This window comes from Tyto alba, unplaced genomic scaffold (assembly GCF_018691265.1).
Source record: "Tyto alba isolate M040663 unplaced genomic scaffold, T.alba_DEE_v4.0 Super-Scaffold_18, whole genome shotgun sequence".
Classification (NCBI taxonomy): domain Eukaryota; kingdom Metazoa; phylum Chordata; class Aves; order Strigiformes; family Tytonidae; genus Tyto; species Tyto alba.
The window spans coordinates 2,635,292-2,656,500 of record NW_024881280.1 but is presented as its reverse complement, the minus strand read 5'-3'; the positions used below and the strand labels follow the sequence as shown (position 1 = coordinate 2,656,500).

Genomic DNA, 21,209 nt, shown 5'->3' with positions numbered 1-21,209 from the left:
CCCATGGGAGACAGTCCTCCACAAACTTCTCCAATGCGAGTCCTTCCTACAGGCTGCAGCTCTTCATGAACTGCTCCAGCATGGATCCCTCCCACATGTTGCAGTCCTCACAGCACCACACTACAACAGTCAGGACTTTCTACAGAGTTCTGGTCTTCTTTGTGTACAGACACCTGCTCCAGCACGGGGTCCTCCATGGGCTGAAGGTGGACATCTGCTCCACTGTGGACCTTTATGGGCTGTAGGACATGCCCTCTCACCATGGGCCACAGGGGGATCTCTGCTCCAGTGCACCAACACCCCCACACTTTTCTTACACTGACCTGGGTGTTTGCAAATGTGTCCTCCTCACAACTCCTCCTGATAACTCCCGCCCCTCCTCCCAGGTTTCCCTTCTCAAATACATTATCACAGAGGTGCATCCACCATCACTAATTGGCTTGGCCTTGGCCAAAGGTGGGTCTGACTTGGAGTTGGGGGACCTTCAAGAAGCTTCTTACAGGGGCTAGCCCTATAACCCCTTCCCCCAATACCAAAACCCTGCCACACACACAGACTCAACACAATGAGAGAAGAAAACCTAATATGGAGACTGCTTGATTTGCTATTGGCAGCTTAATGTATGTCTTCAGAAAGTGTAGGGTTCTGAAGAGAAACTGTGAAGATGGTGACCAGACTCACATGAACAATAAGCAGCAACTGAGCAATGGTGAATATCCAGAATTCAATAGAATGAGAAGACTGCAAGTATAACAAAACAACGTAAGCATCTATACTGTTTCTTAAAGAGTTCTGTGATAATCTAGGTTTAGACATTTGGAATTTTAAAATTTGAAATGATTGCTTAAGTGATATATGCACTGTGGGAGATGCAATTACGTTGCTGCAAGCATAGTTACAGCAAAAAAAAAATGCTGTAGACAAGTATTTAAAATGACAGTGGTGCATACAAGAAACCTGACAAGTTGTGAAGACTGGAACTGTATTGTTTCTTACATGATATTCCAGGAACTATGTTAAAAGGAAACAGGACTAATCCTAATGAAACATGACCTCTCCACTGTGCCAGACTATTATAAACTGAACCTGACTGGCTACTGCAACGGTGACATTTTCTAATTCAATTTAATGGATTCCAGCACTTGCCCAGGCAGCTGTTGAAACCTCCCATTGATTGCAACCTATTTCATCTTTTCATCTGCCTGTTTTGCATTTCAATTATCATTTCTACCTTATTTTGCCTCTTCTGATCAGGTGGGTATTTAACAAATGTCTACTATCAAAATAATCCTAATATTGCATGTAACTTCCTGTAATGATTCTGTGCCACCTCAAGTTCACATTAGGCTCTTGTCTCAATAACTAAATCTCACTTCACAGATAAAACTTCTTATTTACTCTCTGTGTTTTCCAGGATCAGCCTGCTCATTGTTCCTCACTGATGTTTGACTCTTTACTGCACTTTCATTTTAATCTGTGATGGTTAAATTCACTCCTCCATGCACAGAACGTACATTTTTCCTTATTATATTCTTCATAAAAGAAAGTTGAAATCTCAGCTCTTAGTTTTCAAGATAATTAAAATGGCCAAGTTTTTCCTCTACCATTGTTTTATATTAAGCATTCTTGGGTATGTCACTTAAGATGTCCATGGCTAAGTTTAACGGTCTTTAAAACGAATACCATAATACATTCACTAGATTATTGTGATCTAATTAGTGAATCCTTTGAAAAATCCTCTGAAGTTCTCATTTGTAACGTGCTTTATAAATATGTAATAGTCATTGCAATAAATTAATTTAATTTCCTGGGTTTCAGCCCAATATCATATGGATTTGGAACTTATGCTTTGTTCTATTCTGCCCACACATAGTGCTTCATTTTGTGGGTCATAATTAAGTTATTTCACATCTCAGTTCTACCTCTAAGTGATGATTGTTTCTTGTGCATATATGTATCAAAGAGGATTTTAAAAATTCATTATTCATATTCCATATTAACCACTGGAGTCCTTAACTATAAAATAAGCCTCATGAAGAATGTAGATTATTTTCCTTTCAACCTTGTCTGCAGTTTAGAAACATGCAGTGAAAGTGTGCTGCCTATAGGTGAGGCATACCTCCTGGAGTGAGAGTCTTAAATGGGCCAAAACATCTGGAGTATTATTAATACTTTTTGGTTCCACAAAGTATTTCAAAGAGGGTACCAAAATTCTAATTTACTTTTTGACCTTAAATTCATGCTTTATGGTGAAGGAAAAAAAAAATAACAAACCATAATATACAAATGTTGTACGTGTGATATTGTTTCTGAAACACAACTAGATCTAGGGAAGCCATATAACAGTGCAGGATGCAAAATTGTGGCAGGAACTACTAAAGAACATTTAAATCCAATTGTAATTGTAGTTTTAGACTGATGTAATCTGATTTTCAACAGATTACCAAATTTGAAGGCATCATTCCTGTTCTGTTGAATGTTCAAGGTTACTTAAAAGGCATAAGTGAAGAACACATAGAATCACAGAATCACAGAATAATTTGGGTTGGAAGGGACCTTTAAAGTTCATCTAGTCCAACCCCCTGCCATGGGCAGGGACACCTTCCACTAGACTAGGTTATTCAAAGGCCTGTCCAACCTGGCCTTGAATGTTTCCAGGGACGGGGTACCTACTACCTCTATGGGAAACCTGTGCCCAGTGTCTCACCACCCTCATTCAATAAAGAATTTCTTCCTTATATCTAATCTAAATCCGCCCTCTGTCAGTTTAAACCTGTCCCCCCTCGTCCTACCCCCACCCCCTGACCCAGAGTCCCTCCCCACCTTTCCTGTCCCCCCTTTAAGCCCTGGGAGGCCACTTGAAGGTCTCCCCAGAGCCTTCTCTTCTCCAGGCTGAACCCCCCCAACTCTCTCAGCCCGGCCCCCCAGGGGAGCTGCTCCAACCCCCCCAGCATCTCCGTGGCCTCCTCTGGCCCCGCTCGAGCAGCTCCGTGTCCTTCTGCTGTTGGGGGCCCCCGAGCTGGCCCCAGCACTGCAGGGGGGTCTCCCCAGAGCGGACCAGAGGGGGAGAATCCCCTCCCTGGCCCTGCTGCCCCCCCTGCTCTGGCTGCGGCCCAGGGCACGGGTGGGTTCTGGGCTGTGAGCACACGTTGATGGGTTATGCCCAGATTTTCATCCACTACCACCCCCAAGTCCTTCTCCACAGGGCTACTCTTAATCCCTTAATGCCCCAGCCTGTATTGATACCAGGAGTTGCGCTGATGTATGGGCAGGACCTTGCCCTTGGCCTTGTTGAACTTCATGAAGTTCTTGATGACTAAATTATCCATTTCATTTTATTTCTTGTACTAAAATATGCTCCAGTTTTGTATGTAACAAGAATCTATCCTCAGTCTGTAAATAAATCTCATATATAAGTAAATACATGGTTATGTTATGTGCTTGTAAGATCAGGACCCAGGAAATGGCATCCTTCTCCTGTGTTATAGCAAAATACTCCATTTTATTTATAACTTATTTATACTTCTAACTTGCCTGAATTTCAAATTATTTCATCAGCAAGATCATGAGAATGAAGAAGTAGGACAATTTAACAGCTGAAGTGGCTTTTCAGAGAATTGCACAAGTTATTGGCATCATTCACAATTTGCCTGGCACCATTATATCTAATGTAAGATGACTAACTTCATTAAGGCTGAAATATTAGCTGTAGGAGGGGCAGCCAACTGAGCCTATGGTTCTTTACCCAACTATTGCTTAATCATATCTATTTATCAGTCAAGAAAGGATTGCTCCAGAATTAAAGAACATTTGCTTATCTATACAAATATAGACAGCACCAATTGCTGTGAGTTTATGAATCTAAAAGAACAGAAGAGGCAGAAAGTTTCTAATATGTCTGAGAAAAATATTAGAATTATTTGAGTTTAGGGAATAAAATGGGGAAATATTAATAGATCATCAGAGAATAATACTTGTAACACTATCATAAGAATTTCTCTGCATATCTTTCATGCTCCTTTACAAATATTAGAAACACGGAGTTTGCAAACTTTAAATCCTCACTGCTCCACTGAGAGCTAACATTTTTAACCCCTCTGTAATGAAGAGCTGTGTAGTAGTATATCTTTTATAGAATTAAAACTGCCTCCTAATCTTGAAAAAAAAAAAAAAAGAATACACAGCCTTTTTTATATATTTATATTTTAAATATTTATATTTAATTTATAGGAGTACCTTAGGCATTTAAATATTTACATATGTAATCATATTAATCACTGAGTTAAGTTTATATTATGATCAAAATTATTATGAATTCATGAACTCTAAAGCTTAAGAGATACTTTATAAAAGATGAGAATAGATTTTAAAATCTAAATTTTTATCCTTAAGCTATACAGTTCACACTCACAAATGGCTGTTTGCAGGTGTAAAGAAGGTTTATAGTAGGAATATAATTATCTACTTTTGACATGAAGTTCACACTATATTTTCACATGCTGTTGCTACCTTTGTTAAAAGAATATATGTGATATTACAGTTCTGAATATTTTTCTCAGTTTCCTGTAATTTGGGTTGCAAACAATGAAATAATAAATAAGAAACTGATTTTATTTTATATAAGATTTGTCCAGGCTCTGATTTCTCAAAGGTATGATATAGCAATATCTGTAATGGGTGCCAAGGACTGAGTCTAGGCATAGGCATCTGTTTTGAAAATCCTGGCCCTGGTTAATTCTGTGAAAATTCATAGAGATCAAGAGACATTAGATTTACTGTAGCCTGAACCTTGATCTTTTATATTTATTTCTTCTAATAGCTCTACAGTAATGACAATTACTGTATAAAGTTTTTCTTTTTTTTTTTTTTTTAATATATGGAAAAATACTATTGAAGAGATAATAGATATTATAAAAATAGAGATCATGAAGATATGCCATACAAGTGGTAATTTAATTCCTAAGCCTTTTTGCTCTGTTTTTATTATTCTCTGTAGTTAAATATTAATAGAGTCAGTGCCACTTAAGCAAAGTCATTCGTATCATCTCACTAGCCTACATGGAATTAAGGAAGAATGAACTTGAACTTCAGCTCTTCAAGTGAGCAGGAGATAACAATGCAGCATGACACAGAAATGATTGAATTTGCCAGCAGTGTTTGTGCAATGCTTGCTAATTTACAAGGGCATTTTCAAGCGATTCAGTGGCTGGGATTCCTTGGGGGCAGTTCTCTTGGGCACTGAAACTGAATCCATGTTTAAATGGTTTTACTTTTAGAGTGGTTTAGAAAAATTGTAAGTAAATAGATGTTTTCATAATTAATACAGTAACTGCAAATCATGCAAGGATCATTTGCTTTTCAAAAGGAGAGAAAACAGTGTTCTCATTTGGCCGGGCATCCTGCACTGTGTTTGTTAGAACTGTGAAGAAATGTAAAATGCAGATTGCTGGATTAAGACAAGAGCAATTACTCACTGATCTGGATGAATCCATTCCCTATTTAGTAGATAATGCATCTGCTGTGGAGGAAATAATGTGAGCTGGAAGTCAGAGATCTGAATTCTTCTCTCTGCTCTGCCACTGATGACCCTGTGCATCCCACCTTTCCCCGCTTCAGTTCCGCTTTGGCTAGAAACTGGAGAGGTAATGACTCCTTTCAATGAACATCCAAGTACTTAATTTTCAAGACACAATGTGCTATTTCCACCCTGTAAGTTATATTTCCAACCTACAGGAACTCCTATTGTTTTTTTACTTTGTAACATCCATGATATGTTTTAAAATATGACTGTTAATGTTTTGCTGCAGTGCCAACATTTCAGTAGAAGAGCATAAGGGAAATTGTTTTGCTCCTGTATTTGTACTCATGCTGTGTATTTACAAAGAGGGAGACACTGCTAGACATTTGCCATGTTGATGCAATAAATACCTGTGCTCACTTGATTGCTGTAAAATCTAATAAAGAAGGAATTTTGGGGCTGGATGTCTTTTTTCATGACAAGAAGGAAGGTGACATTCTGGCAAAGGCATAGAGTGGGAGCAAGAGTCAAGTCTTCTGTTCCTGCCTCCTCAATTTCCTGCACATTTTTTAAAGTCTAGACAAAGTCAAATCAAAGATTCTTTTTAATTTTTGTGAGGAATGATTTTTTTTTTGTAAACTGCTGGCTTCAGTAAAACTGCTCAGGCTTCATCATTGATAGTTGCCATCCCTGTGTCTATATTAACTAATTTTTTTTTTTAAAACTTTCTCACTCTACATAAGGTAATATGTAAATAGCATATTTATGGAGCAGTCAAGGATTTAAATGTCTTTCTCTTACAAAACCTCTGGAGGGAAAGGTATACAATGCAATTCTAAAAACCTCTAGGGACATCGAAACCCACAATTAGCAATTCCTTGTCACTGAAACAAGGAAAAAATATTTTTGTCTCAGGCTCCTTTCTAATGAGCTCTTGAGATTTGTAACATTGCAAAAGGGGATCCTGGAATGAGCAAAGTTGGCAGTTGCCTAAAGGAGCACATTGGTGACAGAAAAACAGTGATGCTTCCTCTGTCTCATTTATGTATAACAAAACATTAGAAAGTGAAGCCATTGTTCTTACTAAATAAGTAGTTCAGGCTCTATGAGATGAAGAGTACTGCTTGACTCTTAATGTTGCTGCTGTTGTCTGTTCTACCTGCCCTTCCTATTCCTTGAATTTTCCTTCACTGCCCTAGTTGTGCAGTAAAGAAAAATTCTCACAGAGTTTTTTGTCTGAATCTGGATAAGGCCTCTCAGCTTCTGACAGTCTTAATATATTAGAGTTTTATAGATTTACAAGATGAAGCTCCTTCCCCAGATCTGTGCCTTTAGTCCATCCAGTAGATTCTGAAATTGTTAGCTGTGCTAAACTTTTGCAACAACAGGCAACTTGTCCCTGAACTAATACTTCTTTTTGCTAGGCTTATACTACCTAGAGAAAGGCTGCAAGAATTTTTTTTCAAAGTTTTTTTATACATACTTGTTAAGATAAGTTTTCTTTTTATTTTTAACTTTAGACAAAGTCACTCAGTTCGTTTCCTTGTAAAAATAACTCAAAAGTAAAACAAAAAAACAGGAAGGACTTCTGGGAATTAAGTAGAACTGATGATTAATGGGCTGCTACCTCTAAAAACTGCAAGTCAGATATGAAATTACTTTGATAATATAACTGGAATTTCATATTTTAGTTTATATACATATACACACATGAATACAGTCATGCTTTCTTTCTGAGATACATGTGAACTGTCCATAGAAATTTTTGTTGAACGTTGAAATGTTTTCAATTAAAGAGTTACATTGTAACTTCTGTTGCAGTAACAGCCTTTAGAGTATATGAAATGACACTGAATTTGACAGAAGACTCAGATCCAGTGGCGAGATATTTCCACAATGGTTAAGATTCAAATTAGAATGTCAGTCATGTTGGGGGAGTTCATAGTAAATATATTGAACTAATCTCAAGAAGAAGTTGGTTTAAAACCTTCTGATGTTTCCCATAAGGAACAATTACAATGTTTGAGAGCATAATTAAAGGTAGAGTCTCTAAGGTCTGTCTTGACTGCAAAGTCTGTGTAAAAACATAGGCTTTTACTTTTTCTTCCTTCCTATTAGAAGGTAAGACCTCCTAGTCGGTTCACATTGAAATGAATTTAATTATATCTTTACTTTGGAACCTACTTTTATTTAGTTCAAAGTTATAAAACCATATTATCTAGTTCAGTTTTCTATTTATGAGGCACAGTGTGAGATCCAACCTACTTTGACTTATGGAAATAATTCCATATGACTTATTGCTGGAGATCTCTATTGCACCCAGACAAGTCGCTGCAAATTAACTCTCTGACATAACATATATCCCTCTACTGGACGTTATTGCAACATAACTTTCATAGTAAACAGAAGTCTGAAAACACTCAACCAATTAGTGGATATGTGGCAAACGTTGTGTGAATAGTATTAGTGATTTCTTCCATTTTGGAGATGCCACTCTGTAAAATAAGGGGGAAACCATGCTGGGCTCCAGGGCAATCTACACTGTAGCAATGTACAGTTGGTCACTAACCAGGAATGACACCAGGCAGAGCCATGCCTTAGAGTTTTTATCCACATCATTAAACAATTGGAGTTTTGCCCACAAGTTAGAGCAGAAGACTGATTCCAGTGACTTTGGGTCATAGCTGTGCTCCTGATTTATTGTGTGGCATTAAACAAATCATCTTGCATCTGTCCTCACTTTCAAGGTAGATTTTGTGGTAGGATTCTTCCAACATTGCCATCATGATTTGGACTTCCAGATGTTACTGCAATATATATAATAACTGTAATGAAAAGTAATGTAGTTCACCTTTGCTTAAGAAACATCTGAGTGTAAAGTATATATTATCCTTAATTGAATAGATTAGTCTCAAATTGGTAGGACCAACCTGTTATTGTTCAGGTAGACCTAAGAATGTATTACCTCTGGTTCCAACCCATGTTATTAATCAGAGTCTTCTAAATCTGTTCTCAAATGATACAGTCACTGTCTTTGTCTTATCGTTTCAGTGTGGAAAAAGTTCTGTTCATATGGGGAATACAGTAGCTTCACTCCTATCTTCTTCTCTTTCTGGATGAGTCATAGTCATTAACAGATGCACAGAGATTAGTCAGATGCTTGTTTGTATTTTCAGAATGGGGATAGGCCTTAATGAAAAAGAAAATGATACTGGCTGTAGAGTTAAGGGAGAGCATAAGGCAGTTTCACAAACACCTTGTTGTAGCTCATTTTTTTTAAACAATAGAAACAAGGGTGGGTTTATTGAACACTAGAGATATATCAGATCTATATGTCTGACTTTGACTATGGAACCACAAAGAAGACCATTCACTTAGATAATTCAGCCCAGATTTCACACTAGTCTCATATGTGCTTAGTCAAGACTGTAGGAGCTGAGCAAGATTGGCAAGAGCAGCCATGTGAAACAGAGCTTATTGCTAAGATAGAGGCAATCCCAAACCATGATCTTACATATCCAGGGCAATGTAAAACACACAGCCAGTTCTCTCAGCTAGACTCCTTTGAAAATCTTAGCTTTACTGTAATTAAGCAACACAGTGAGCTCCAGTTGCCTTGATGGTTTGAGTCTCATGTACCCAGCTGACAGTTTCACTGTGTTTCTGCATTATGTCTTTACTTTGATTAGGTCCAGATGCATTTAATTAGCAGGTTGTTTGATCAATTAGATGATGAACCCTAAAGTCACCTTCTTGCTTAGATATGCTTTGAACAACAATTTTAATCTTAGTGACAGCTCGTCTAGAAAGAAAAGGAGAGAAACCAATGTAATTAAGATGAGAGTGCAGCATGTGACTCTGCAGCAAAAAACTAAAAATACTTTGAACTCTAAAACATAGAAGGCATGGAGTTCAGTGGATGTAAACTCTGGGGTTTTAAATTGAGTTACTACTTGTTTATATCTAGGTCTATGATGAATAAGAGACAGATATTTGAAAGCATTTGATGTTGAATTGTCTTTGCTCTCACTTCATTGATTTCCCTAGTACCAGAGTTAGGCTAATGTCGAGTGGAAATTTAATGTTGTTTAGTGCCTATGTGGTACTGTCATAAAATGCTAAGTCTCTAATGAATAGCAGTAGGTAAAAAAATAAAAACAAGAAAAAACCCTCAAGATCAGTTACTAGAAAAATTCCGAAATGTTGGGATGGAAATAAGTGGAAGTTCTCTTTCAGACAATCAGAAATTTCCCCAACATTATTGAATTAGTGGAATTGGGAACAAGAATGGGTCAAGGTTCATCTTGGCTTGTGAGATTATCAGAAGGCCACATTATGCCATACAATAAAAATAAGTACAAGAAAAAAAGGAAAATACAAGCTATTTTGAGGAACTGGCTTCTATCCTTACTTCAGGTTTTGATCTGCTTCTGTATATGTGTTCTGCAATTTCAGCTGTTAGGCAATCTAGATGTTCCCCTATACCGAATCTTGGGGTATAAGTGAAGAATTAGTGTTTAATGCAAAATAAGTTGCAGTGGCAATTAACATGTCCATTTTTTAATAGCTACAATCACTAAATCAATGATTCAAACACTGAGATAATTCCCCTGCTGGCATTTAAACTATGGCCAAATACATAAACAAGGAGCAAAAGAAATATTTTTTCAGCTGTTTAAAGTGATTTGAGATGGAAACTTAGTCCAGAAGGGATTGGAATGAGAAACAAGGATTTGTACATGTGCACATCATGCACAGGTGCATATGTGTGTATGTATTTGAATATATGTGCCTATAGCACTCATATAAAATATTTCAGTTCATTGTGTTTTCTTGTCATGAAGGTTAACTTTGAAATATGTTCTGTGGAGAAAGAAATACACTGTTTTCTATTTGTTTTCTTATCTTACTGTGTAGCATCAATAGGATGTAAGTTGTTCAACAACAGGAAAATAAATTTTTTATGTCTGCACTAGTGGTGAATAGTGTGGAATTCTATTATTACTTAGGTATTTTGTTTGTACTACAATAGTGAGTGGTGTATTGTCTGGTAGAGTTCCACTGGTGATACCTGATAGAGTTTTTCTTTCAAGCTCCTAGACCACCTGTAGAATTGTTTATTATTTTGATCTGTTATTGAAAATCATCTCCACTGACTCAACAGATCTTTCTACACTGGTTGAATTAAGACAGATTTCTTAAAGTGTGGGTTTATATTTAAAAAAAAAAAAATATATTAGGTTTATTAAAAGGAAATTATTCATATAAATAGCTGATACCAGCAACATTCAAACATCCAGCTCAGTATGCAGATACCAATCCAGTTAGGATAGGGTTAATTATGTTCTCTTGACTCCACCACCATCAGCGTTAATTATTTAAGAGTTTTGTTTTGAACATTATTCACACTTTGTGAGATGTGTTCTTCACTTTCTTTTTGTGCTTTAGTCATGCACTTGTTTTCAGATTTAAGTCCCAAATTCATGCAGAAATGCAAAATCAAAAAGATAAACCTCATCATACATAATAAAGTCAGTTTTGTATTTGCTCTTTCCATTTTCTTCTCATATCACTGTGCTATCTCCTTTTTCATTTCTCTAGGAGGTCTCTCACTTAGGAAAATTAGTCCTCTGGAAGATCTGATCAACGTGTTCCCTATAATGTATGATACTGTTAATATTTCTGGTCTGTGACATCCTTTCTTAAGAACAGAACATAAGAATGGTCTTTCCAAGTCAGACCATAGATCCGTGTAATTCTGTATCTTTTTCCTCTAGTAGCACAGAGAAGATATGTAGGAAGGAATATAGGAAAAGAATAAAAACATAATAATATTTTTTTTTTTAATTTACTCACCAGTATTTTCAACTTGAGACTCCTTTGGGATGTTACTTTTGTGGTACTCTTGTTAGTTTTCCATTCTACAATCTTGTCTCTGTTTTTGATGCAAGGTCACCCAGGTAGCTGCTTTTGTCATGATGAATGCCTTTTCAGATAAGGATGGTGATACTGGTTCAATATCACCACAGGATTGTCTGTGCTGGCATTCTGTTTCCAGAAGAAATTATATGAACACACCAAAGAGCTAGAGCCGGTCAACTGTTTATGCTTCTTCCCTAGTTAGGTACTCTTCAGTCTCTGTTTTCAGATGAGATGAATTCCTGAACCTGAAGGGGATTTGTATTTAATAACTCTTCTTGGATTGCTCTTCCAAATACTTGTCCAGCATCTATTTGTTTAACTACATGATTTCTGAAAAAGTATTTCCTTTTGTGTCCTGATTCATTCACTTTATACTTTCTAAAGGCTTGTATAGAGAGAAGCAGCAAAACCCATTCAGTTCTTATTCATTATTTCTATATCATGTGTTGTTTTATAGACTTCCATTATTTTGTCCTCCTTTGTTTCTTTTACAGAATTCTAATCCATTTTGTCATGTCCCATATAGAATCTGTTCCATGTCTTTCATCACCTCAGCTACTGTTCTGTAAACTTTCTTCAGTTCCACTATATCCTTTCTAAAATGTGTCACAGTGTTCAAGAAGTAGGAATGTCAAGTATTTAAAGATGGAATGGTAATGGTTTTGTTTTATCTTATTTCTCTACTAATTCCTGATTTTATTGTGATTTATTGACTAATATAAAATTGTTTTCATAGAGTTATCCATTGTAACTTCACAATCTTTCTCTGCACAGCTTTTCCCCTGCATTACAGAATGCATTTATCTACATTATCCTCAACCTCCTGCAGACTATCCCATTCTTCCTACATGTGCTTATCCCTTTGTGCACTAAAACTGGCTGGATGCTGAAACTCATTAATAAACAAATAAAAACTAAGAGAAAAAAAAAAAAAACCATTAGTTACAGCATGAACTTTAAAAATTCTGTCTGACCTAGGAAGTCTGAGATATTGTTTCAAGCAAAATGAAGTGAGGGGAAAGAAAAAAAAAAATGATTCCTGATCTACTGAGGTGCTGAGAAAACGAGCATTCCCTCATATAGGCCTCGGTGCAAAGATGGACAAGAAGAAACTCTTGGAGAATCAGCATAAGCCAGACTTACAGAACTTCACAGGAACATGCTCGAGGGCCATCAGGTCCCTCACTCTGCAGCAGTCAGAAGGTTGGTCTTAGATATTGTCTCTAAATAGGGCTGACACGCTTTCTGGGCTTCCCACTCTACAGGAAGCCCTGAGAAATTTGTCTTATTGCCAAGGATTTTGTGAAAAAAATAATGTCTTGTAAAATTCCTGACCAGTCTTATTATTCAGCCCACTAAGCATAAAATCAAATCTAGGAGGTGGCCATTACCACTCAGGGAAGCCTGGCTTTATTTTATTAAAAACAGCAAAAAGCACTGGATATTTACACATGGACTGTAGCTGCCTCTGCAGCAAATCCCAGTATAGAAATGTGGCCAGTAGTCATTTCAAAGAACAGAAAGCATCATGACTGACTGCAGGATGGTAATATAATTTGACACTTAAAAATAATATCTCATTATAAAATCATAAGAATTGTCAATAACAGCACAATGACTCACCAAGGCAGGTAACTCATTATCATGACCTAAATATAAAGGAAGTAGGAATGGCTCTGTTGAAGAGGAAAGATTAAGGCATCCTGAGGGAGGAAAACTACCAGCAGACAAGTTTGAGGAGGTCTATATAGAAACATTCATATTTTTAAATGCTAAACTATCTTGTTGTTTTTCATGAAATAATAAAGCCTAACCACAGGAAAGGCATGAATTTTGGACTCTGCCTGGTGTATAGAGAATGCTGGGAAGCATGCCTGCTCACACAGTGTTACTAATAATAATGTAAATTATTAAAACTGACAGAATTTTTATAGCTAATGCATGTGCCCTTTGCACTCTGCATTTTCTTCATTTTGGACAATGAATAAGCACCAATCAGGTTTTAGTTCTGCAGTTCATGTGCCAACACAATGCTGTTATCTGTGGCCATAGTACTGCAGGAAAACAATAAAATATAAAGAAGAAAAAGTGAAAACCAAGCAAATAATCTCTTGGGTTTAAATTAAATTTTCTGTTGATGGTACATTCTTGTAATATTCCTTTCTTTAATATAGGTATCTAAGCAATGCAAAATTTACATATGTGTCAAATGGCTTTGATAATCTCATTATTAAGATTGACATTGCTCTTCATGATCTTTCTAATAAACAATTTTTTTTTTTGTATGTAGTAAAAAGCCATATTTTTAAACTGAGATCTTAAGCTCTAAAGAGATTTATGAAAACAAGTGATTTAAAAAATGGCTTGCCTTTGTCTGAGCTCAAAAGAAAGGGAATTAACAGATATAAAAATAATTTTGTCAATCATTCCTATATCTTACTAAATTTTTGAATGCTTAAAGCCTATTTATATGCACTGTCAATAAAACACAACTTTAAAATAAATTTTGAGCATGCTGTGCTCAGGCACTTGAGCTTGCATTCTAAGGGCTAACTTTTTTTAGAACAATTCATAGAATAGCATTTGGGAGCTGGGCATTGATTTTAATGAAATCAGCTGTCTAGAGATAAGTGTAAATTTCTAGAAATGCTAGGTGACTTAGAAAACATAGAGCCAGACTTTGACATCTGTGGTCTACAGAAATTTGTTATAGTATTCTACCATTCTTGTGTATCATATTTTGCTGAATATTTCTGGTTCTATCTAAAGGATATTGCCAATGCAAGTAAAGTTGCAGTGCATTCACATATGCTTGATCTATATGCACATACATATTTATTTTTAAGTTTGGTGCAGGAAAGGAAGGGAAATGGCGTAGATTTATTTTTGGACTATGGTCACAGGAATTGGAATTGCTTCTGTATGCCAAAAGGTTTTCCTCAACAACTTTAGAACATGACTTGTTCTCTAATTACTCTTTTTGCAGAAGATGGCCATGCTCAGAGTTTCTCTAATTGCTTTATTCCTCTTTATTCTCTGCCCACTTTTGGGGTATGAATAGCTATCAGTACGTGATTTTTTTCTCTCATATCCTGCCAAGGGAGGTCTCTACTGTGCACAGCAATGTGTCGGCGATTTAAAAGAATACTTCCCTGCAGGAAGTAATAACACTAGAAATGATTAAAACAAAGCCTAAAATGTCACCTTATACTAATGAAATTCCATCATCAAGCAATACAGAGTTGACACTTCTGTGAGACCCTTTAAAACTCAGATTAAGAAGAGAAAATTAAACTTGAAATGAGAGGAAACAAAACCAGCTCTCTTTTCCCTGGCAAGAGTTGAGTACAGTATGTTGATTATTCTCAGACAAGCTGATCTCACAGACAACAACCCTAACTCAGTATAAAGAACAGCTAACAACATGGCTTTAGGTGGCTGGCAATGTTATCTATTGTTCATCATCTTAAAAAATGAAATAACCATCTGTCTTGGAGCTAGCTGATCTGTAGTTCCATTCATATGTCCCCTCATATATGGGGAGACAGTTGAGGAACCACCTTATTAACTCAAGCTAGGGATTATTCTCATACAATTTCCCATCCCTGAGAGCAGGCAGTATGGAGCGCTTCAGTGGAGAGTGTAGGATTCCTGCACAGATGGATGTTATAAAATAACCCGTGCATAAGGGAGTTTTCTTTTAAATTCATCCAGTTACATATATCAATGCCTGCTTGGAAACACAGGGATTTATAGCTTTTTAATTCCATTCAGTAAAGTTGTGGTTTTAAGCCACTTTAGATATTCCCAATACCAACAAACACCTCCTGACCCCCGTCTTTAAATCTGTGTAAGTCTCTACCCCTGGTGGTACCTCTTAGTGGTGACTAGCAGAGACCAGCTGCTTTTTTGAGGAGGGCATCCGTGTTTATAGAGGTTCCTTGGCTTTATTGGAGCACAGATGTGAGAGCACAGCACTGTGGAACTGTTTCTGTCAGCTATAGCTTTCCTGAAAAAGGAGGTTTAAGTCTCCTATAGGGGCACTCCTGCAACACTTTAACAACACTACATTTGGCTGTGCGAGACTGCAAAAAATACACATTTGTAACATTTAGGCTGAATCCTGAAGTTGGAATCTTCAGCTGCTTTTAGGATCAAGTAGAAATGGGAACTTAACTCAGATAGTCCCTGCACACTCTAGAATTTCTCTCTCAGCTGCTCAGCTGCGTGTGAGAGTTTAGATGTAATTTTGCCTTGGGCACAGAGCCAGTCCCTGCAACACTGAGAGAAGTGATAGTTCAGGGCTGCTCTTTTACTTCTTTTCATCACTGCTGAGTGTTGTTTTACTTTCCTCATTTCAGAAAGAAACCGATCAGCCAGTGTGTGGGCTGTCAGCAGCTCCCTCGCTCTCTCTTTTTTTTTTTTCTGCGGTACAGCCCGGCGGGGACTGCCAGCCATCCACGATGTTTCTGCACCCTGGCTGCTGTGCCCCCAGCTGCCCAGCCTCCCTTGCCTGTGGTGTATCCCCATAAATTCCCCCCGGCAGACACGCCATTACTCGCAGCGTGATCACTAAGGCAGCAGCTGCGGTTAGATAGAGAGATCTTGCAGTCTGCTGCCCTCACAGAGAGGTTTTACCATATGGGAGCAGGTCACACGACCATGAAGTCCAGTATCTTGCTTGAAGCGATGAGCACTACCTGATGTTTCAAATGAAGCTGAAAGCACCTAACAATGTAACTGGAGAATTGTGCGTGGCAGAAGAGTTTATTTTCCTGGCTCTGCGTATCTATGAAATGAAACCACAACTACTTCAATTATAGATCATAAAGCCATGAGTCTCCTGTGTGTCTTGACCTGGACTTAGGAACACTTCAGTAATAATGGCAGACTGCCTTCAACTGGTCTGGGAAAAAAACCATGGTGGGAGCCAGAGACGACACGTGCAATTTAGATTTGGTGAAAATGTCTCCCCTATCCTTCTGTCTGAATTTACAGACAGGTTGGAATTGTCCTGGCCAAACTAACAAAACTCATTGAATTATGTGCTGCTCAAGCTAGCAGACTGTGCTGTTAACATTGTTTTGTTATATCTTATTGCTGATTGCAGGGCCACAGGTATGGAACACTGTGTGCTCCTCTAAAGCACCAATTTGTTGAAATAGTAGAACCCTGATAAGCATGTACAAATTAAGATACCATTAATGGGTTATAAAAGCACTGTCTGTCTACAGCTGTTCATAGAAACTGATAGTGATTTCCATGTTCTAGTGATCATGTATTTTTAAAAATAATGATATTTACTGATTTGTGTTGGCTGTGATAATTTTGGTTGAATTATATATGCTGGTGGTGATAATAAGATTAAAATGTTCTGTGTTTAATGTAATTTGATTTTCAAGGTTTCAGAAGGACCAAAACCATGGGTGACAGATTTTTGGATGAAATCTCTGGTGATGCAGAGTTTCAGGAGGTCATCCTAGTGCATGCTGAATCCCAGCTGCAGTAAACTGTAAATCTTTGTTACGCTGCTGGATATCTTTTCAAATGAAACACTAAATCCAGAACCTATATATTCTGTGGATGTAAGGATATCAATTATGTCATAAGAACTGTTTTTTAAAAAGAAATAGGTCTTCAACAAAGAAAGATTTTCCAAGTGATTTCGTCAGGAAAGTCTGTGAATTTTAGACAGACTATATAGATCTTTATTACTCTGTCAGTAGACTAGTTTCTGAATGCTGTTCAGTCCATAGGACCCGAAAATTTCTTCAGCTACTGTAATTAAAACATTGAGCTAGCAACTTTTTTTTTTTTTTTTTTTTAATGTAAATTTTTTAGTCACTTAGGAAGATATATTTGCCAATTCCACAAGACACATTTGAAGGAGATTTTGGTTGATCCTGGGGGCCGGAATGGAATTCTCTCATGTTTGTGTCTGGCCCAGTACAGACACCACTAATTAGGAGAATGCTCTTTTGGTTCACTGTGCACAGATTAACTTGATTTCAGTGAAGGGAAAATCTTGGGTCCTGATTTAAAAATAGGTATTGCAGACATTCCACAGAGGAAAGCTCTTTGAAATGTCTCCTTGGGTACATGCAGTTCCCTGCATTTATGCTTAGTAGTAGAACATAATTAGATTTAAAATTAATGGATCATGTGACTACCCTCAAACAAGGCTAGGCTAGAGTGAGTCAGTAGGCAAGTGAGTTAATTTCCTCTTTTGAGACCTTAAGTCCAATCCGTACCTCTTTTTAAAGCATGTATATCTGTGAAATATGTATGCTTTATATGTTTATACACATATGTATTCATCTCTCAGCTAACAACAGAATAGATAGTCAGTTGGGTTAATGTCCTTGGCAGGATGAAATAGCATTTGTAAATGTCATTATTTGTCTGGAACACCACACTGAAAACAAGCATCTGAGGAACTAGTCTTAGCAGCTGTAAGGCATGATTATTCTATGAAATAGAAAATGGTAACGAAGACACTCATCTTCCCATTTCATTACCTCTCCCCAGAAGCAATTCTGTTTCATTTGCATGACACAATATTCAAGTTGTTGAATCCTAGTCTCCCAGGACTGTTTCAAAGGACTGGTAACGGTTTCAGACCCTCTGCGTAACCATCCATTGCATACTGTAATTCTGCACTTTATCAGCTCCATCGTTTTTCTTATCTTTATCTGGAGTGCAGCACTAGTAAGAACTTAGAAAGGGATGAGACTAAATTAGGGATAGAAGACATCACAACATGTTTCTCTTTCTAACTTAGAAATAGGTGATCTATACATTACTCAACTGAACCCAGTATAGACTTTTAATATTCCAGGAAAATTACAATAAACAATGCAATAACAAGCCACAAAGGGTAACTCTGGCTCAGATCCTCAAAAGTAGGTAGATACCCTACTCCTACTTAAGGAATTAAGGATTTGACTATCATGAAGTATACTAGCTTCGGTCCTTTAGGTCTCCAATTATCTATGCTTATCTGTAACTGACCCACAAGAAAATACATGAGTGGGAGAGGATTGGGATGTAGTTTTTAACAGGGATGAAAAGAATATAAATCTTGTAAAAATTGAACAGGACTGCATTTCTTTTCTTCTCAAAATATATGGAGCATAATGAACCTCTTGTGGAAAGTGTTTTTTCTAATGATTTTACTGGGGCCAGCAATTCTTCCTCTGAACCTAATTAAAAATGTTTTCTTTTAGATAGTGGTTTGGGCTTTTCTTGTAGGATGGATAAAACTCTCTTGTAAGGTCTGCAGAAATAAAATTCTTTAGATTTTTATCCCCAGGCTCTGCAAAAAGTATTTCCAGGCTTCTGAATAGTTTATTATCATCAAAACCACTATGTACATTTCAGTGTATTGCATAACAGGCTATTGTTCAGTAAATTCTATTGGCAATGGTTTTGGAATGGGTGATGAGATGAAAAAAATATAAAATAAAAAAAATAAATAAAATAAAACAACTTAAAAGGAAATTATGGCTTCTAATCAAATTCATTTTTTTGTTGTTGGCAAACCCTATGGTTTTTGCATTATATACCTATTTACCCCCTAAGTTATAGATATATCAGATGCTAAAAAGAATAATTAACCATAAATCAATGGTTCTATTTCATTCATAATTACAAAAGATCATTTTTCATATTTAGTTTGCTGTGGTACAAACTTTTCAGTTGTTTTTCCATACCAGATGAGTCAATGGTACTAATGAGCCAGACATGGTTGTAGTAATTAACTGAGATGAGCTGCTTTTTTTTTTTTTTTTTTTTTTATCTGACCTTTTATTGAGAAGGAATCTATAACTCTCTGATCTTGAGTCAGGAAGCTACTCTGCTGAGTTTCAAGATCAAATCAACTTCAGCTCACACTGAGTAATGACCACCCCCAGCATCTTTCAGCAAAAGGGTGTAAATTTGTAATCTTCAGTATTGCAGCACAAAAGTTCTGCTATATGTATTACAGGAATAATTCCATTAGCTGTGGCACAGGACTATTCACCTAAGAGTTACAACTAATAGCAAATGTCACACATACCACTCAGCTTTGCTGTGAGTGAAGAAGTGATAGGATAAATAATCCCTAAACTGCTTACAGAAGCCAAGTTTTTACTCTGTTTTTCTATAACATGTTTTAGTTTAATTTGTGAAGACTAATCATTGGTATTTCTCAGCTACAACTGGTATCTGTTACTACATGCAGACAAGTATAGGGGGAAAAAAAATCCCTGAAAAAGTGGCTTGTTTGGGCAAACACCATTTTCAAGTCCAGAAAACCTAGAGTTCTATCCTACTGAGCATGAATAATTTTATTCCTACTCTGACATTTTGAGTTCTACTGTAAACTATATCAAAATTACACTTTTAAATGCATTTTGGACAATAAACTTCAGTTCTTCAATCAGTTATAGAATAATTTTTGAAGTGCAATCTCTTGGCAGGGTATTTTTGCAGTTTCCATATTTTGCAACCATCTGCTTTGAGTAACAAGAAAAATTCTATTAGCTCATACTTGTCTTTGTATGAGTAAGAAAAGAATCAAACATCAAAGATTATGGGTACTGTTTTCTAATACAGTCCTGATAGTTTTATACACTTTGTTCTAACTCAGCTGAAGTGCTGTCAGGCCTCTTTAAGATCAAACATTCAAGATAATGGAAAGCTGTGATCTTCTCCAATATACATTGTTAACTTGTGTTTAAGGTAGATCTGTAATTTTAAACACAAAGGTAAGATTTCTGCATATTGTATATGAAAATGTGACACTGTCAAGGAGTATGGCATTTGCCTGAAGGGACAAGCGTCAAACAGCAATTTAATAGAAAAACGTAGAAGCAATCATCTCAATTTCCCTTCTGGAACCCTCTTAATCACTTCATTGGTCAATGGCACATCAGTTATTCTTGAGTGAGCTGACTGGGCAAATAGGGTGATAAAGTGATTCATTTGATTTCTACAGTTCAAAACAACTGATCATTTAGTAGTTGATCATAAGAGTAAACCTAACATGTATTTAATACTATTGAGACAACATTGGTTAGATAAAAAAAAAAAAAAAACAACAAACAAACAAACAAAAAAACAACAAAGCAAACAAAAACAAAACAAAACAAAACAAAAAAAAACAACCAACCAAAAAAAAAAAAACAAAAAAAAAACCAAAAAAACAAGCAAGCAAGTTTGAACTTGGGACCTTTGAGTACTGATCCTGAATTTGTTTGTTAATTACAGTATGGCCTTGGCAAGTCATAATTCATCAGGATAGGTGTAAAAAATGGCATTTAATTATTTATTTTATGCATCCTTTAATGTCTTCATTCCAGAGAGAAGACTCTCATATGTATCAAATACTGAATTCCTCATAACCATCACCCATACCTCCTAGGAACTTCTCTTTGTTTATTTCTTGTTACAAATCCAATAGTCATTGTACAGGACAGAGATACAAAAAGTTGTAGGAGATTTTTTTGACCCTGCTGTTGATTAAGTTGAAATATTTTTGAGAAATACTGCATTAAATATGTTTTCATAAGAATATAATGAACTAATTACCAGACAGATATTAAAAAACTAATCTTCATTCTTGTTCATTAACAATGAACAAAGAGAGGTAGTTCCCTTTTTTGTTGTTGTTTTTCTTAAGCATAAATTCATTCACCCTCAGTTGTCTGTCACCATTACTTGGATAAAAGAAGGGGGATCAGGAGTTTGAGAAACTAAATGGATGCAGTGAGCCAGATCCTGTGCC

General features: G+C 36.6%; 1 protein-coding gene across 9 annotated transcripts in view; it reads left to right on the top strand.

Annotated features, from left to right (window-relative positions):
- Positions 1-21,209, top strand: part of LRRC4C (leucine rich repeat containing 4C) — a 560,440-nt gene that overhangs the window by 519,237 nt on the left and 19,994 nt on the right. Inside the window, exons 1-2 of one of the 9 annotated variants that reach the window (XM_033010774.2) lie at positions 146-1,254; positions 5,504-5,642. The exons of the other annotated variants lie outside the window; for them this stretch is intronic. The gene's annotated coding sequence lies outside the window, so the exon portion shown is untranslated. Of the gene's footprint in view, positions 1-145; positions 1,255-5,503; positions 5,643-21,209 lie in introns of those variants that run through there. 9 annotated transcript variants of the gene reach the window in all.